Raw genomic sequence first — 18,683 nt, 5'->3', positions numbered from 1 at the left:
TTCTTCCAGCCAAGCCCTCGCCACTGTACCCCGCATCAACAAGACCACCATGGGAGGCAGATCCTTTTCATACCTGGCTGCTAAAACATGGAACTCACTCCCCACTTACCTTCGCCTTACCCAGAACCACCTAGCATTCAGAAAGCAACTTAAAACGTGGATATTTGACAAGTAATCCTCCTCCCCTCCCTAAGCGCCTTGAGACCCTCTGGGTATGTAGTGCGCTATATAAATTCTTTGACTTGACTTGACTTGACTTGATTTTGAGAAAGCCTTTGACAGCATCCACCATGACAGCTTCAGTCATATACTTAAAGCCTGGTTGGTATGTGCACTCCTCATCAAGAACTTCTACATTAATTGTACCTGAAAGGCAGGAGAGATAGTGAGCAAAGGTTCAAAGTGAAGACTGGTGTAAAGTAGGGATGTATAATGTCAGAGTTACTCTTCAACCTAGTCATTGATTGGGTGATGTGACGTTCAACAGAAGACCAAGCCAGAGGCAACATTCTCTACACTAAAGGACCACAACTATGCAAATGGCCTTGCTCTTTCACAATTATTAGCATATGCAGGAAAATATCTCTCACTTCAACATCTATACACAGTATGCAGGCTTGAAAATCAACACGAAGAAATCAGACGTGATGCAACTCAACCTCCCAAAAGAGTGAACATACATTGATTCCATACAAATACCATTGTATAGTGTTATAAAGTAGAGGGGGTATGATGCTAGTGAAACTTAGATATAGTGACATTCAGGTATGCACTGTGCTGGTGGCTTTATGAAAGAAACATGCAAGATTTAACTAGCAGAGGCTCTTCTTTTTCCTCAATCTTAACTTAGCAACGCAAATAAGATAAGTATCATTCAATGTTCATTCAATGTTAAGAGAGGTGTGGTGCAGCAGCCAGGGCAGCTCACTTAATTACGACAATGGTCCCCAGTGCCTTGAGACCCATAAGGGTGAGTAGTTCCCACGGATTTACATTAACAAGAGAGAGTTTATTGGACTGGGATCACAGCCTTCCTGTAGTATCGAGCCGTACAGATGGCTTATTACTGTTCATTTTTATTTGCTCATTGCATTTAAGCCTTCCTTGTGGAGAGACAAAAATGGGCAACTGAACAGATGCTTTAACAGTTTAGTGGGGGGCCAGTCTTAATATATTTGGTATTATGAATAATGAATAGCCTTGACCAAGATTGGTGGGGCTGCTTCCTCCTGGAAAGGGATATGGATGTGGATAGTAGATGGAATTTGTTTGTTTTCTCATACAAGAAAAGACTTTGACAACGCAAACTACTGTTTTATTTGCTCTGAATTTTATGTTAGAAGATACAAGTTTAAATTTTATATATCAGACAAGTTTGTTAATGCATATTAAAGTAAGTAGTAGATTTACCTATATAGGTCTGTGTGGGCATTTGGAAGGGTGGAAGGGTTGGAGGGTGGAGGGTGGAGGGACCAGGTCCCTGGAGGTGAGCTTATCAGAGAGCTCAGCATGATGTGAGGCGACACGACCACTGCACAATAACATATGAACCAATATAAATGGAAGGAGACTGTGTGTGACCAGTGAAACGCAAGTGCTTGGGAGGTTGCAATTGGACCAGCAGAGCTGCGGAATTGCCGATATCCCGAAGAAGCAGTCAGCAAGCAAGTCAGCCAGCAAGTGGGGGTAAATGGCGATTTGGACTACAGCGACACATGGGTGAGGAGGTTTGAGCCCCCAAACAAGAAGCTCAGCAAAAGACAAAGGGAAATGGCGGACTCGGAACAAAACTGAAATGAACTCCTGGACAGCAGCAGCGCCGCTGCCATTTTAGCCAGAGAATAGAGATCAGAGACCTGGTTAGAGAGGACCCAGGAACCAAGTGCGTGAAAAACACGGTGTTATTACCTTGCCTTCACCAGAGCCATGGGACACACTGAGGGGGGTATAATCAAGACGCTCGGCCACAGCACAGTGGGAGTGAAACGTCGGCGCGTCTTGCATCTTAAATGCACACCGGAACACATAATCTACAAGCGGCGCCACACCCAACCAAATAATGGCAAACTGTGCGGGATATGAAAAAAAAGGAGCCATGTAACAAACGAAGCGGAAGAGGTGGTGCTGACGACGAGAAGTGCATAGAGGGGCGCCGGAGGTGCGCTGGAAGTGTGCTGGTGAGTGAGTCACAGTGCAATTCGAGAATCCCGGTACAGTCCTGGTGAAAAGGTGATAGGAGGTGAGAGACTGCCATCAAGAACAAAGAGGGGAGCGTGAGAGGTGTGGAGAGAGGTGCCTAACAGTAATCAAGCCCCATAGCTGCCTTCCACACAGAAGCCTGACAGCAATCAGTGCATCCATCAAAAAACCCCACAGCAGGCCCACAGAAGCCTCACAGCTGCCCGCCTAGTGAGGAAGGCCTCCAAAAGAGTGAACCGAGGGTCAGAGCGAAAGAAGGGTAGCCAGACAAAACCTGCTGAGAGTGGAAGGCTCACAAAGTGCTGCACGGGCAACCTGCACCTGACACACCTACCTACCTAAGGTGAAAGCTGCAAGTATTCCCCAGGAGCCCTGACAGTGCCACAACCAAGGAAGCCAAATCAAGGAAGACAGGGACCCATGTTAGGGAGACAACCAGGCACAGTGCAATCCCCTAACACCAACTGCAAAAGTTAACACCAGCACAGGCACAGCTTGGGGGGAATATAAGGCACGGACACAGACTACTACCCGGACGTGAGAAGAAAGCCTGTCAAGAGGGTGAGGTCCTGCAAGACCTTTAGAGTGAATCCAGAGCTCCAAGCACGGCAAGAAAGACAGACAGTAAGTCAACAGTGGACCCCAAACACCCCCAGCAGACACACAAGAACATAACGCAAAACCACAGTGGTCCAGGCGTAGACACAAGGAGAAAGGGGAGATTTGCGCTACACCAGGAGAAGAGAGGACTAGCGAACATGGCGGGAAGTGAGGCAAGACTTCAGCCACAGCTGAAAAAGAACAAGGGTGAACCCTAGAGATGATCCTAAAAAAACTGGCAGATGTTCACAACCTGGCCAAGACAGCAAAGCAGACCACAGATGCGATACAACTGGAGATAGCAGCGGTCAAGGCGGACATGCACACAGTTAACAATAGGCTAACCGCAGCAGAACAAAGAATAAGCGATATGGAAGATGCAGACCTAACCGTAAATAAGGAGCTGAAAACCATAACAAAAATCACAGCAACAATCCAGAAGCAAACTGCGGAATTGGAAGTCCGCATCAGGCGGAGGAACATCAGAATCCTGGGAGCCCCAGAGGGGGCGGAAGATAAAGCGGGCTCATGATTGGCCTTCCTCAAAGATATGGTCCTCAAAATTAAAAACCTAAAATTCGACCATCAGTTTGAGCTTGATAGAGCTTATAGAGTCCCCACCTTCAGATCCACGGATAGCGGCTCGCCCAATAATCTGCAAGCCTCTGAGATCACAATTCACAGAAGCCATCTTCAATTTTGCACAGAAAAACCACCAGATCACTTCGAATGGGCAGAAGATTATCTTCACGCAGGACTACTCTAAGCCCACGGTGGATACTAGAAAAGGTTTCCTGGCCTTGCGTGATAAAATGAGGAAGAAAAAAATACAGTTCTTGTTTATCGGCCCCGCAAAATTCAGGATAAGCAACAGCGGACATTCCCATCTCTTTGACGACCCGAAAGAGCTAGCCAAATACCTGGACAGCCCACCAGCCCAAGCAGGAACCAGTAAAAGGAGAGCATCACCAGAGCTGGGGGGGAATGAAGCAAAACCTACACAAGGAATCGTAACAAACTACTGAAACAACTCGATCTACCTCATTAGCTACCTCAACTTCAAAAAACACTCTCTAACTACCTCAAAGTTACCCCACGGTATCGCAAAGTACCTCAAAGTACTCATGTAGTCTTATCGAAGACCCTGCAGAATGCACACAACCGGGCACAACCGGACTGGCACCTCGGCCTCGACAATCAACAACTGACAGCTGATGGAGGCTCCCAGCTCCTGGCCCTAGACTTAGCAAAAATGAGAGCATTTCTTGTGCGACGTGTGGGGAGAACAATGACTCAACCCTGCACAAGCGCCAACATCCAGCACCTACCCCATCAATATCATCTACCTCGTTAGAGACCTCTGCAAACTACCTCACCACGACCTCAACAGCAGACACTGGAAGCTGTAGGAGGACAGGCAGCACAACCTACATATCTGATGCCATGCCCTGAAACCGAGACAATCATCATATCCTTTTTTCCTATAAAGACACAAGGGCAGTGAATAAGGGTGGGGGAGGGGGCCACTAACGCAGATTTTAGCACAGCAAATAAACTGAAAATGTAGACTCTGTGGATCATAGAAGCACAGAACTACTACCCATCAACTCCCAGTGAGACGGGACGGTGACCCTGTTGTCGCACGTTAAGCATACAATGTTTCTGTGATGGGGGAGGAGGGAGGGGGTGAGGGGGGTCACTAAACTCTTTGCATTTTTTCTCTGTCTTCCTCTCTATTTTCTTTTTTTTTTTTTCTCACATTTCTCGACGAGAAGGTTCAACCGGACACTCGTAACCATTAGACGAGAGAGACCTAACACTGTGGCTAGCAGAAGGCAGACACCGGTCCCACATCATGTGGCCAGGTCGTGCGGGAGGGGAGGAGTTAGAACAAATGAGAGCTGGGGACGTAGATTAGGTTTACCAGACATGACTCACCCTAGATAATGGCCCCCACCAGCAATCTTAATTTGGCTTCAGACCCGAAGATAGTATCCCTCAATTTCAAAGGGCTCAACCACCCCATTAAATGCAAGAAGACCTTAGACTACCTGGCTAAAACTAAAGGAGATGTGGCCCTACTACAAGAAACCAAACTATCCCTGGGAGATGTCAGGCTAGTGAAAGGTAATTGGATCTCACAGGTGGCGTGCTCACTGGCAGAAGGGAAGAAACTAGGGGTAATCACACTGGTATCTAAAAGTTCCAATCTAACTCTAGAATCACAGTACCATGATGAAGTAGGTAGACTCTTGGTAACACACCTGAGAAGGGGGGAGGAGCTCATCCACGTAGCTAACATTTACGGCCCAAACACAGACGACCCCACCTTCTGGGAAGGGGTGTCGCACAAACTTTATAGCCTCCCACAGAACGACCTCACGGTGGTGGCGGGAAACTTTAATATGCCACTGGACCATATATTGGATAGGCAGTCACCCTGCCAATACCAACCCACAAGTGTGCACACTACACACAAGAATATCTGATCCAGATTCATCCTCAAGGATCCATGGCGGCTCCAGCACCCGTACACTAGGGACTTTACATTCTACTCCAACCCGCATAACTCATACAGCAGGATAGATTACATATTAATCACAGGTCCACACACAAACCTAATAGAATATTCTGACATAGCGCCTAGGCTAGTGTCAGACAATTCATGTATCAGCCTAATGCTGAGCGGCTGCCACAACAAATCCATTCCCCGGAGGTGGCGGTTTAACAGCGACGTCTGAGCTATCCCTTAGAACAAAACAAGATTGAGGAGGCTATAAGGGAATACCGTAGACACAATGACTCACCGGGGATTAGCGCCACTACCCTATGGGACGCACTGAAGGCTACCGTCAGAGGCACAATAATCAAAATTAAATCCAAAATAAACAAAAATACAAACTTACAGCTGACCCAGCTCGAGCAGGACATCAAAAGCCTAGAAACAGCCCATGCCAGGGCCACTCATGATACCAAGCTCCTAACGGACCTAACTAGGAAAAAGTATGAATATACCAAGATCCTGAGTGAGAGAGCCAATAAATACAAGGCCATTAACTCCTTAACCGCAGCGTTTTTTCTGCCGCGGTGCGGGCATTCTGAAGAGTGGGCAGGGCTGCACTAGGGAGGTAGTGCTGCCGTTGGCCAACGGCCGACGGCAGCACGCAAGGGGTTAACCTCTGTGAAGCAAATAAGGTGGGGAAGCTACTAGACTCCTACCTGAAGCATAAACTTAACCAATGTACCATCTCATTCATCACAAACCCAAACAACAAATCCCACACAGACACAAAGACATCCTCAAGACCTTTCAAGAGTTTTATCAGGAACTCTATAAAAATTACCAGATCTTGGATCGGGAGATGTGCACAAAATACCTCAACAGAATTGGTCTTCCACAGTTAACCAGTGTAGACACACAGAGATTGGAGCAAGAAATTAGCAATGCCGAGATTGAAATGGCAGTCAAATCTTTGAAGGATAACAAAGCCACAGCCCAGATGGGTACACAGTCACCTTTTACAAGTCTTTTCTAGAGCAGCTGAAACCTACCATGAGGTTCAATCACTATGTGGAGAATAGGTTGGTATCACAATCCATGTCGGAAGCCAACATAATAGTAATCCCAAAGGAGGGTAAGGATCAGTTGTTACCCAAGAACTACAGACCCATATACCTAGTTAATGTAGAGTGCAAAGTACATGCAAACATCATAGCACCCAGACTAAATTCAGTCCTACCCAACCTAATAAGCAACTCTGAAGTAGGTGTCCTAAGGACCCGAATGTCTAACGACAATACCAGACTTCTCTGCCACATACTAGAACATACGGCCAAAAAAACAGAGCCAGCTGTAGCTATTACCCTTGATGCAAAGAAGGCCTTCAATAAAGTATCATGGGTCTTCCTGGAGCAGTACATGCATTCCTTCAACTTAGGTGAAGGTTATATACGGAAGGTGATGGCTCTGTATGGTGACCCAAGAGCCCGTATTATCATTAATGGATAACTCTCCGAACCAGTTACACTACAACGCGGCACTAGACAGGGCTGCCCACTGTCCCCCTCACTTTTTCTGCTGGCATTAGAACCCCTGATCAGCGACATCAAGGCAAACACGAAAATAAAAGGGGTCAATATAAATGGCGTTGAAATAAAATTGGCCACATGCACGGATGACATTCTAATTGTAACGGAGCACCCAAAGACCTCAATTGAGGCCCTGATAGACACCATAGAGATATATTTAGGACACTCAGGATATAAGCTCAATAGGGATAAATCAGAATGCAAACCCCTGAACATCCACTGCCCTAGGGACATCCTGGGGATCAGGCCTGGCCTGGCAAACAGGGTTTATCAAATACCTAGGTATACATTTTGGTAACGACCTCATGAGCACACTAGGCCACAACGAGAATCTATTGCTAGAAAAATTAAAGAAACTCTTGGAGGCCTTGTCCCCGAAATTCATAACTTGGTGGGGCAGAATCGAAACGATCAAAATGATGATCAACCCAATGATCAACTACCTGATCAGCATGCTCCCACTCCTACTCACAGATGACTTCCACTGTAAAGTAGATAATCTGATTACTAAATTCCTATGGTGTGGGAAGAAGGCATGGATAAGCATAAAAAAACTAAGACTGGAGAAAAAACTGGGAGGGGTAAATCTAGCAGACTTTAGAATCTTCCAAACATCATTTCTGGCAAAACAAGGGGCTTACTGGACATCACCTTCTCACGGATACACACCGGTATGGCTACAAGTCGAGAGAGCCATACTGAACAATTTAAACCCAATGGAGCTGCTAACAACTAATATGCACCTTCAAGCCTCCAGCTCCATTTTTAAAAACACAAAAATTACCCTACTAAGAATAGATAAGAAAATGGAGAACAGATAAAGGACTCGAAGCTGGAATCACACTAGGCCAATAGCAAGATCAAATACAAGGGAAAATGTCTAGCCCTTGACACACGGATAGAGAGAGGCATCTCCCACCCAGCCCAGCTAGAAGAAGGGGGATATCCCACCACGTTTGCCGTACTGAAATCTAGACATAACTAACATTGAGTACTATAATTTCCTGAAAATCAAAACAGCACTATCCAAAGCCAAACTATCGCCCGCCAAACCGTCAATACCACAGTACATGGCAAAAATCGAAAGACTAGGGGCCAGATGTAGGTAAGTTCCATTTACCGATTTTAAAATACCGAATTTTACCGTTTCGGTATTTTAGAACTGGTAAATGGTATGTAGGTAAGTGTTCGATAAAGTTTACCGAATCGGTAATATTCAATAGTTACCGATTCGGTAAATACCGAATCGGTAATTCCCATTCATTCCTATGAGCCTGGAGGCCCATAGGAATGAATGGGAATTACCGAATCGGTATTTACCGATTCGGTAAAGGGGGAACACATTCAAGGGTGTCACAATGACACCCTGTTGCACCCTTGAATAGTGCATGGATGCACTAAGGGCATGTATGTGTGCCACATGGCACTTTTGAAAAAGGCACAAATTTGCTTTTTCAAAGGTTTTCGATATTTACCACCAACTTTTATTTGGTGGTAAATACTGAATCCTTAACCATGCAATGCACTCATTTGAGTGCTCCCTACATTTCAGATTCAGTAATTTACCGATTCCTTAAGTTACCAATTCAGTAAATTACCAAATCTGAAATGTAGCCACCTACATCTCAATAACCTAATACCGGTTGGTAACGGCCGAAATTCGGTAATTTCGGCCGTTACCGACCGGTATTGGGCTACCTACATCTGGCCCTAGGTCACCAGGTATCACACCTCTACAAACATCTACGCACAAACTCCAACAAACTTAACGATAAGACAACTAACTATTGGGTAAAACAAGGCAATAACTCACTTAATGAGCAATAACTGGCTATATTATGGACCTCTGCCTCACGTAATAAAATCTCCCCGGTGCTATCACAAACAAAATTCTGGCTACTCCACAAGGAATTCTGGACCCCCGCTTGATTATTCTCACTAGGCCTCACGGAAGATGATCTATGATGGAACTGTAGCAAGGAAAAGGGGGACCTAGCACGCCTTATCTTCTATTGCCCAATACTCAAAATGTTCTGGGAGAAAATCTTTGGTGGTATAAATAATGCACTGGGCTGCACACTAACAGCTGAATGTTCCTCCCTCGCCACCGCATTCATTACCACAAGACTGAGATCAGAGCATGACAAAGAACTACTAGACCTGCTTTTGACCGTGGCAGTAAAAATGGTCCTGACCAATTGGAAGGACACAACTAAGACCTCATACAAAGGTTTGGTCAACTGGGTGACACACCTGAGAGGCGCAGATAACATTGCTCTACAGAACTCACCCCTGGCGGCCAGCAACCAGGGGGATGTAGGAGTCACTCGACACGTACCTAGACTCTTACGAACCCCCTTGAAACCATTCTGATTCCCTCCTCCCTCCCCCTCATGGGCGGGGGGTGAGCGAGTTGGAACGCTACTACCATGGACGAAGAGGCGTCGGGGGGCCTTACATGGCTACCAATCTTGCCGCAAGCTAACCAATGGGGTGTCGACTTTGCCACATGGCTATAAGTCCAACTAGGCTCATTGCGACAGTAACTCTCTTGTATCCTCTTTTCACCCCTTTCTTTCCTGCTTCCTTCTTTCTATCATCCTTTGTCTAATTTTTCAGCTAGTCAAGGTAGAGGGAAGTAGCTAAACATATTTTTCAAAGTAACTGTAATCACTCACTACAAACTACGTTTGGCTAACCTTGTAACAGAAATGCTAATGTATCTGTTTATAAACATGAAAAAAATACTTTGAAATCAAAAAAAGAAAGCGTGGGTTGATAAAATGAAAATATATTTGTCTAGAACTGCATTTGGACAAGCTGTGTGTAGACTGGGCGCAAGTCCTTTAAGCTAGTAATTTCACCTCAGAAAATAAAACAAATGACATAATTGTCAATTTAATTTTTAATTGAGTTAGCTGGATTAGCATGACGTAATGGTGTGCTTCTTTTTATTGAGTGTTTGTCAGTACTAGTTTGTAATGCACTAATCCGAATGGAGCATCATTAGTTAACTGGCCTTTGAACGTTGCTGTATCAGCTCTGACCACAGATGGAATTGAAGCACCTGGTCTGTTTGTGCATTCTTCTCCTGGCTCATTTGCAGTGGGATTGTGCGGAGAACTGACAGCAAAACAGCCTTCAATTAACCTACTTATTTGCTTTTTGTCTTTTCTCTGTGGAAAATGATCAAAGAATGTTCATTTTGAGGGTCCTTGGTTCTGATTCATAAAACTCATGAACTGATCATGAACTGCTGCCCAAGAGCTGAGAGAATCCGCAACTGGAACAAGTTGTTGTTCTTTCCTCAATTCCAGCAGCAGGGATCAGTTACTGACTTTTGGACATACAGTAAAGAAAGTTTTTAAATAGTTGACTAAGTCGATATATTTTTTCTTTTCTCCCAGTGGAGCAGTGAAGACCATTCAGCCAGAGTGCACGAGCGAAGAACAAAGGCGGCAGCCTCATATGGCTACGGTTACAGATTGATTGTGACTCACGAGATAGTGTTTTATAACTGATGGACCAAAACGTAATGCATTTTTTCTCTGCATGCTAATTTATTTCCTGGTGCAATATGACCTTGATATTTCGCTTACGTATTATAGTAGCTTGACATTTTCCTCAGCGGAATGCATGTCTAAATCGGTTTCAGTAACTGTATGGGGAAATGTTGTCCTTTAAACAAATTGAGAAATCGAGAGGTGGAAATATCTTCGATGAAAGTTATTTCAATAAATATAAATTCATTCTGTTTATGTGTAAATGTATCAGCATTATGACTTCAAATATGCTTACCTGTGTGCACACACAAATTTAAATTTGTAGATGTGCGTGAATACACTTCTAAATCTAGTCAGTTTTAAAGGAGCGTTTGGCTCTTTTAAATAAAAATAAACATATAAACACACATGCACATCAGGCTGGACCAGTGACATTTGGAAAATATTATATGGGTCCCGGTGAAATCAGTTTTTATCATCATAAGGACAGCCCTCAAAACCACTCTGTAGATCTTTGCCATTGTCGGCACACGAGGATTATGCAGCAATGAAAGACTAAACCAAGCGCAGGGTGCCTACATTATGTGGGAGAAAGAAAACGTATGCTGCACGTCAGTATAATTTTAGGCATTTTGAGCTATACCAATATTTATTTGTTGAAATCTGAAATTAATTAGCATATAATGTCTGATGTGTGGGAAATAAATAATTAGGTGAAAAAGACCGAAAACAGAGAGGCACGTTTATTCACCGGCCTGACAATCAGTCATAGTTCTTGTCAACGACCAATTCATGGAACATAAAATACATATACACATATTGTTTCCATGTCTACTGTGCTAGTTATTTTGCAAATTTCGTTGGTTTATGATTTTTATTCACAACCGTAGTTCCACTTCAACTATGTTTTGTTCAGTGAATTTCTAAACTTTTTCTAAACAAACGTTTAAAACTTTGGCTGTTATCAGTGAATTTTGGAGACTTTTTGGTGATATACCAACTACAATATTTTCCAACCCAACCCTCTGCAAGCCACAGGATGAATCCAAAAAAACAGTTCGGGTAAAAATCCACCCATGTTGATGGCATTGAGCCCGATCTGAACTAGTTGTAGCTTGTTGCTTTTGATGAACTAAAGGAAGTCTGTTTATCCAGGGCTGGATGAGGGTCAATCAGTGTTTGAATATTTGGATGTTTGAAGGCATTTAAATACAATTGTGTGTCATTTGTGTATTGTTGACTTTTGAAGTTGTCTGTGAGTAGAATCCCAAAGGGCTCCATAAAAATGCTGAAGGTGATAGGTGAGATGCAACACCAGGTACCTCTGCAGGTTATCTTCTGAGACCTGGAGAAGGCCCGGTGAATGAATCTGTGTTGGTTGGATATGTAGGCCGCGAACCAGGAAACGATGTTTCCCATGAACGCAATTCGTGACTTCAGGGTGTGGATGAGGATGGGGTGGTTGACGGTGTACAGAGCAGCTGAGAGATCCACTACTGTCTGGAGAGAAGGGTTGTCCTTATCTGTCTCCAGAAGGGCATCACCTATGATTTGTAAAATAGCTGCTTCCATGCTGCAGGGAGAACTGAAGCCTAATAAAGGTCTTGAGGAGGAGATGGTTGGTGTTGGGGTAGTCTTGAAGTTGTGTATAGACAGCTTTTTTTATGATCTTGCCAATGCAAGATAGATAAGTGCTGAGTGAGTAGTTGGTAAGGCTGTTATAGTCCAGTGTGGATTACCTAGGGAGAGGGGAGATCTCACCTTCAGTAAGAGTATCAGAGAAGATGTATTGAGTAAAGAGGAGTTGATGACCGAGAGAATGGGTAAGAGAGTTTCTCCAGAGGGGTCAGTGATGAAGGATGAGTGTAAGACATTATTTTCATAGATAGTAGCTTTGAGGGAGTTGAACAGTTGGTGAGATCTTTTAAGAACAGGTGTTTATTGAGCATGGCATTGCACTTGTCTCTATCTCTTCTCAATGGGAAGCGTAGGAGAAGTGTGTGGATAGGGGATTGATGCATTGCATAATTTGGTTTGCAGCATGTTCTAATTTTTTGGTAGCTTCTTTGATGGTGTTGGCATATTGCTTGTGTTTGGCTGATGTGATGAGTATTCTGAGTGTAACAATGAAGGGATTTTAGTAGTGTGAGGTTGTTGCGGATCTGTTTGTCTTTCATGTCTAAAGATAGAACATTTGTTTTTCGGCACGGTCTTTGGATTTTCAGACTGCTGAACGTTTCATCTTCCACATTCCTGTTTGAGCTGGAGCGTTCGTGTTTACATGACTTTTAAGAAATAAATTGAAATAATTTAGAATAGTGTTAATGTCAGACATGGAGGGTTACCAGTGAGAGATGAGTTTGAGCTCTAAGTTGTCAATTGAGAAGTCTTTGAAGGAACCAAAGGTTTTTTGCTCTCTATTGGTCCAGCCTCGAAATGTTGGTTGGTTACAAAGCAGGATGATGGGAATGGCAAGACAAAATGGTCCTTTAGAATGTGTTCATTGTACCACATTCAGCATGTTTATGGTGGAGAGCTTGTCTGATGTGGGTAGCTCCTGCTTTTTTCACGCTTGAGTTGCCTAGCATGTTAAAGTCACTGAGGACAGTGATGTGAGTGTGTTGGATGGATGAGGTTCTCTATTCAGGAGGCCTGTAAAAGAGGTAGAAAGTAGTAGATTCAATTACTGAGCATGGAGAGTGGCATGAGAGGGACTCCATAGGGTTGAGTCTGTCTTGCTCACCTTTGGTGCATGACCAGGAGGACTTATAGGTAGCAGCAAGGCCTTCTTCCTTCTTAGGAGAACCTGTCTCATGCTGTATGCTTTATCCTGTGGAAAGATTAGCACTGAGGGTGTGTGAGGTTATGGGGTTGAGTCATTTTTGTGTGATGAGGAGTGCATCATGGTTATGATGAGGTCTTCAACGTCTGGAGCACGGAGTACTGAAAACCTACATTGATGAGCATCAGATGGAGTGTGTTTTGGTAGTTTATGGTATGTGGTGGTTAGTTGGATGAGTAGGAGGTTGGGTCTATGTGTTGTGAGGTTACATATAACTTTGCAACTTGTTAGTAAACAAAGCAGGTTTATCTGGTACATTGGGCACATCATCATGCATGAAGTGTCCTACTTACTGCGAAAACAATTTTTCTTCAGTGCCTGTGAGGGACAACACGTGTTACCAAAGTAGGGGAGGGGTGTGAGCATCAGCACTAAAGTTTAATCTTTTCTGATGCTAATTATGATAAATTAGGCATCAACAGATTATGTCATAATCCGTGGAGAGGCAGGGAAGATCTCAAAATTCTTTGATTCTATCTGTTGGATCAATCATTAGCATTATAAGGATATTGACCAATCAGCCCCTGCAATACTGCAAAGTGCATATTTAAAAATGGTTAGCATGCAGCAGCAGCCTGTCAAATAGCAGCATTTTATAGAGTGTCATACTGCACGTCTGCCTTTTCTAAATGCTGTAAATAAATGGTGTTACTGTTATGGTACCAACATTTGCCAGTTTCAGTAGTATAGAAGACTGCCATGCCCTTGCTGAGTTTTTTACTTGTGCCTTGAAAATGACTGCATGTGTCAGCAGCATGCAAATGACTCATTGAGGCAATCCTGTTATCCACAAATCTGAGTTGTCATAGCATGGGCTGAAAATTCGCTCCGCTTGCGGAATTTGCGGATTTTCCGCGATTTCGCAATCTGCGGTAAAATCCGCGAATCAGCAGGGACAAATTTTCAGCCAAGCGCTTACAAGGTTACAGCAGCAGGTGCAAAAGTTGAAGCCTTTTACAAAAGGGTTACAAAGAAATTAACTTCAACTTGGGCACCTGCTGCTGTAAGCCTGTAAGTGCTCCCTGGCGCCTCGTTGCCTACTTGCAACTATTCTCTGACCCTGTTCTGACCCTTGAAGCAGGGTCAGAGAATAGTTACAAGTAGGCAATGAGGCGCCTCTCACAAAATTAAACCTCAACAGGAAGCACTGACAGATATAAAAACAAGCATTTGCAATGCAATAGGTATCGCATTAGTAAAGTTTGAGCTATTGGTCTTGTAAATGACAATTTTTTTTATTTATGTGTTGGTTTTGAAAATAGCTAAATTAATAGCTCTGTCATTTACAATGCCAATAGTTATAACTTTTGCAAATGTGACACCTATAGCATTTGTAATGCAACATGTTTCGTATTTACATGACTAAGCTGTATTGATATTACAAATTACAATGGCTTTTAATTTTTTTAAATAATTAATACTTAAATAAAAGTGATTTTAATTTATAATGATAATAGCTTAAACTTTTGTAAATAACTTTTGCGAAGATTATGTTCAGTGTATTTTATTGTGACGAAAATCCAAGAACAGAAGTGAAATATTAACATCTTTTTGTGGCATTTGTAATAAAGTTTGAAACATTGAGAGAACATATTTGAACCAGTTGTTGTTGAATGGTTGTGCAGATTGATGCAGGGGTGGCGCTGAGTGGTGCTGTGGTAGTGCTGAGTGGTGCTGTGGTGATGCAGAGTGGTGCCGTGGTGGTGCTGAGTAATACTGGGATGGTGCTGAGTGATGCTGGGGTGGTGCTGAGTGGTGCTGTGGTGGTGCTGAGTGATGCTGTGGTGGTCCTGAGTGATGTTGTGGTGGTGCTGAGTGGTGCTGTGTTGGTGCTGAGTGAAATGTGGTGGTGCTGAGTGATGCTGTGGTAGTGCTGAGTGATGGTGTGGTGGCGCTGAGTGATGGTGTGGTGGCGCTGAGTGATGCTGTGGTGGTGCTGATTGGTGCTGTGGTGGTGCTGAGTGATGCTGTAGTGGTGCTGGGTGATGCTGTGGTGGTGCTGAGTGGTGCTGTGGTGATGCTGAGTGATGCTGTGGTGGCGCTGAGTGATGCTGTGGTGGCACTGAGTGATGCTGTGGTGGCGCTGAGTGGTGCTGTGGTGGTGCTGAGTGGTGCTGTGGTGGTGCTGAGTGGTGCTGTGGTGGTGCTGAGTGATGCTGTGGTGGTGCTGAGTGGTGATGTGGTGGTGCTGAGTGATGCTGTGGTGGTGCTGAGTAATGCTGTGGTGGTGCTGAGTGGTGCTGTGGTGGTGCTGAGTGATAATGTGGCAGTGCTGAGTGATGCTGTGTTGGTGCTGAGTGATGCTGTGGTGGCACTGAGTGGTGCTGTAGTGGTGCTGAGTGGTGCTGTAGTGGTGCTGAGTGATGCTTTGGTGGTGCTGAATGATGCTGTGGTGGTGCTGAGTGGTGCTGTGGTGCTGCTGAGTGATAATGTGGTGGTGCTGAGTGATAATATGGTGGTGTTGAGTGATGCTGGGGTAGCCCTGAGTGATTATGTGGTGATGCAGAGGGCAGAAAGGCACAAAAAGCAGTCTAACAAAGGGCAGAAGTGCAGAAAAACAAGGGACAAACGAGTCTAACAGATGGCAGAAGGGCACAAAAACGAGTCGAACAGGGGCCAGAAGGGCAGAAAAACAAGGGGAAAACGAGTCTAACAGAGGGCAGAAGGGCACAAAAACAAGGGAAAAACGAGTCTAACAGAGGGCAGAAGGGCACAAAAAACGAGTCTAAGAGGGGGCAGAATGAATCCCGCCCTGCGTGTTTGTCCACGAAGATGCCACCTTTTACTGCAATACCTCCACTCAACTGGAGTACTTTCTACTGTCTAATCAGTAAGTGCTCCCTCATTGGCTAAATGTATAGGGGCAGATTTACAATAATTGGTGCATCCCCAGGGATGCGCCAGTTATTGTGCGCCACAGCTCCGCCACCCATGGTGCGCCGTAACCCTGGGCGGAGTTCGCGGAGTGGGGCTTCGCGGAGCTACGCGAAGTGGGCGAGAAACTACGCCCACCTCCGCACTCCGCGTAGCCCCACTCCGCAAAACCACTGGCCGCCAGCCCCGCCACCCGCCTCCCTCCCGCCCTCCCTAAATACTTTAAAATGAAGGAATGAAATAATTTAAAAAGCACTTACCTTGCCGCCGCTGCCCGCCGCGTCCCCGGGGCTCGCTATCTTCCGTCTTCTTTAGCAATGCGCATGCGCGGGCGGCCGCGCATGCGCATTTTCTCGTGAAAATGCGCATGCGCGGCCGCCCGCGCATGCGCATTACTGAAGAAGACGGAAGATAATGAGCCCCGGGGACGCGGCGGGCAGCGGCGGCAAGGTAAGTGCTTTTTAAATTATTGCATTCCTTTATTTTAAAGTATTTAGGGAGGGCGGGAGGGCGGGAGGGAGGCGGGTGGCGGCCAGCTACGCTCCGTCTGCGGGGCGTGCGTAGTGCCGCCTGGCTCCGCCAGCTCCGCAAAATGCGGAGTGGGCGGCACTACGCACACTCCGTGCACGGAGCGTAGCTGGCCGCCCACTATTAGTGCGCCGCATTTACAATGCGGTGCACCATGTGGCAAAAATGGCACAAATGCGTCACACATCTGTGCCGTAAAAGCAGTGCATTGCTGGAGCTGCGTCGTGCTTGCGACGCAGCTCCAGCAATGCTCGGGGGGGCCCTATCTCTCCAATGCTGCATCAAGCCTTGCACCTGCTTCAAGCAGGTGCAGGGTTTTGACGCAGCATTTGCCTAAAAGTGACTGAGTGAAATCTTGTAGATTTCACTCAGCCACTTTTAGGAGGCGTTCCTGTGCAGGAACGCCCACCCCTGCGCTGGAACACCTCCTGATGGCGCAGGGCTTTACAACGTGACGCATCTCTCAGAATTGTCACGTTGGTAATACCCAGTACCATGGCGCATCTTTTGTGCTGCCGCTGCGTCACAAAAGGTCTCGGTAGAGGATGGCAGTGGTGAACAAGAGAGTGGGAGTGATGAACCAGAGGGTGACAGTGATGAACCAGTGGGTGGCAGGGGTGAACCAGAGGGTGACAGTGCTGAACCAGAGGGTGGCAGTGCTGAACCAGAGGGTGGCAGGGGTGAACCAGAGGGTGGCAGGGTTGAAGCAGAGGGTGGCAGTGATGAACCAGATGGTGGCATGGGTGAACCAGAGGGTGGCAGTGGTGAAGTGGCAGTGGTTGGAGCACTATGTACCTGCTGCAAACAGATGCATGTAACTTGCCAACTCATAAATTAGCATCTTGATTTTGCTAAAGCTGATAAAATGCATATAGTTCACATTTTTAGTAATTATTAAGGGTAGGGGGAAGTCACAGTATTTCAATCTGCGGAATTCCACAGAGTTACAAAAAAACTCCACGAGATTCCATGGAGTTCGGCGATAGGGCAGAAAATGCACATCATGGGCAAGGCGAGACATAGTATAGTGGGCGCCGCCATTATGGTGGTCGCGCAGATCCCCGGGGATGAGGTGGGGGGGTGGGACTACTCCCACCTCTGGTGAGGGGCGCATAGGCGGGGTACAGGGGGAGGTGAACCAGAAGCACTTTAATGCTTCCGGTTCACGAGGGCGCCTAAAAAGAGGGTGCGGGGAGCAGAACAGTCTCTTTTTCTTTTGCTCCCCGCAGGTGCAGCACCCGGGCCATCAGCGGCCCGTAATTTGTTTTCCTCTTGTGTTTCCTCTACAGGCTTGCCGTCGTGAGCTATGGAGCCGGCAACTGGTCTTGGCAGCGGGGGAGTGGCGGAGGAGTTTTTTGAACAAGAGCGGACAAGAGAGGATTTCATCCGGAAGCACCGCGGCGTGGTATGCAGCCTTGTCGACGTGGGAGCACAATTTGTCGCTGCATTCATGGCACACCATGTTGCCCTGCTGAAGGCTGCTGTGGGTGCAGGGGCGAGGGATAGTTTGTAAGTTTCCCCCGGCATTGAGTTGCTCATTGGGTCACGCTAGCTCTATAAGCGGTCGGTCTGCGTATATGGATGCTCCCGCCACATTGGTTTTGTTGCTGTGCCTGTTTCTGGAATGCTCGTGATACTAGTTTCCTTTTATTAGGATATGGTATGCATAAAGGGGTAGGGTTATTATCCAGCCGGATTGTTGGAATCGTTGAGGGCCTTCCAGTGAAGATTACGTGCCAGTGTCCATGTCTATAATAATGGCCCCTCAGTTGCAGAGCAGACTAGTGCCCCCAGGGTTGGGCAGGACGCGGATCCCCAGTCTAGTGAGAGAACTGGGCACGGCTGGCAAAGCTGCAGATTGCGGAAACTGTGGTCTGTGTTCGAGCTCCAGTTATAATATACATTTAGCTGCACGAGGTGGCGCTGCGGCCCAATTTTCCGAACTTTGCATTAATGTAGAAATAGGTGCCCAAGCTCTCCGAGCACGTTTCAAATACCTTATGTGCCGGAGAAGTGAATGTCTGCGTGTGTCTTTGTGTCTCTCATTG

This window comes from Lissotriton vulgaris, chromosome 6, assembly GCF_964263255.1.
Source record: "Lissotriton vulgaris chromosome 6, aLisVul1.2, whole genome shotgun sequence".
NCBI lineage: Eukaryota > Metazoa > Chordata > Amphibia > Caudata > Salamandridae > Lissotriton > Lissotriton vulgaris.
The sequence above is the reverse complement of the archived record's forward strand: the minus strand, read 5'-3'. Positions refer to the sequence as shown.